The 1,481-nt window shown below is 33.6% G+C and overlaps 1 protein-coding gene across 1 annotated transcript in view; it reads right to left on the reverse strand.

The window, feature by feature from the left end:
• Nucleotides 1-6: 6 nt before the first annotated feature.
• Nucleotides 7-1,481, reverse strand: part of LOC119592455 (phosphatidylinositol 4,5-bisphosphate 3-kinase catalytic subunit delta isoform-like) — a gene marked incomplete in the record, with an annotated part of 17,810 nt that continues 16,335 nt past the window's right edge. Inside the window, 1 exon segment of the mRNA XM_037941277.1 lies at nucleotides 7-1,481.

A 1,481-nucleotide genomic window follows, 5' to 3' on the forward strand; every position in this document is an offset into this window, starting at 1 on the left:
AAAAACAATAACATAATAAAGTAACAACACAAACAAATAATTACAATATATATCTTAAACTCTGGTCTTCAGGCACCAGTCACATTATACTGAGTGATATTTTCCATGATTTAACTATAGAGACCAACATCTGCAGAGACAGTGCTCGGAGAATGTAATATTACTATGCCGGTTCCGAAACCTACCAACATGTAAACATAACAATAGGCAATATCTGAGATAGCTATGATTAATGCCATAGATCACTTAATGAGCTTGGGTTAATAAACTGATGTAAGTATACATATGTAATTATATAAGTTTTGATAATACTGTTGAAAGAAACTAATGTTTGCAGTACCATAATTGACATTATGTGTTTATACTAAAATTTAAAATGTTCCATTGTAAATATTGGAAAGTACCATCACAGTTTAACAGAAGTGACTAGGACAACCTTTTTAACAAGGTTTTCTGACATTTCAGATCATTTCCACTGTATTTACATTATTTGCTTTCTACTCTCCACTGTCCAGGAAATGGGAGGAGGGGGGAAGGAGTACACAGGACTGGAATATATCAACACCTTTTAAAGTTGGCAACTTGCTTGATAAACATGAAAACACCATGAACTATGGAATAATGGCATAGGGAAAATAGGGAAAAATATGAAAAAAATAAAGGAAGAAATATAACAAGGGTACTAGGTAAGAGGCGACAGCAAATAGGAACGGGGTACTCAAAGCCAGCTGGAAGACAAGACATGGAGATCAAAAAACTTCCAAGACTGCAGTCATCAAAATCATACTCATCAGTGACTTATAACAATTGTGCTCTTATTTCTCCAAATGCCATCACAACAACAACGACAAAAAAAAAGGAACTTGGGAATGCGCAATCCTCATTACCAACACAAGGTAATGAGAGATTTTTAATCCCCTTTCATGTACACTTTCATAGCTCCATAGTTTTTGTAAGTACTGGGTAGGCATGGAAATATGAAATACTATAGACAATTCTCAAAGTCATAAAATAAAGTCAAAGTGGAGACTTTTCTTTAAATCCAACATCTTATCACTAGCAACCTGAATATGAAATTATTACATTTTTTGGTATTTAATATAAGCACTATGAGTTACTGTCACTACAGACAGCTTTCCATACTTCTGTAACATCTGATATGATGTTGAACTGAAGTCAAGGTCTACATAACACAATATAACCTAATTTGTAAGTAGCTGTGATACAGTAGATATACCATACACAGCTCTTTTTGACACCCTTACAACACGTGCAAGAAATGCAAACATTACTCAGACTATTCACCAAATTGTGACATAGAACTTATCTTACAACTTACTGGTAAATCAGTAAAGTCTCATAGGAAATTTGAATTAATATAATTTGACTGTTTCACATACATAAGCATAACTCTTATCGTCTATATCATAATCTTATCTTCAAGTGATGTGATACAGGAGGGTGAGCCTCAACCAAAGAAA

The sequence above is a fragment of the Penaeus monodon genome, chromosome 30, assembly GCF_015228065.2.
Source record: "Penaeus monodon isolate SGIC_2016 chromosome 30, NSTDA_Pmon_1, whole genome shotgun sequence".
NCBI lineage: Eukaryota > Metazoa > Arthropoda > Malacostraca > Decapoda > Penaeidae > Penaeus > Penaeus monodon.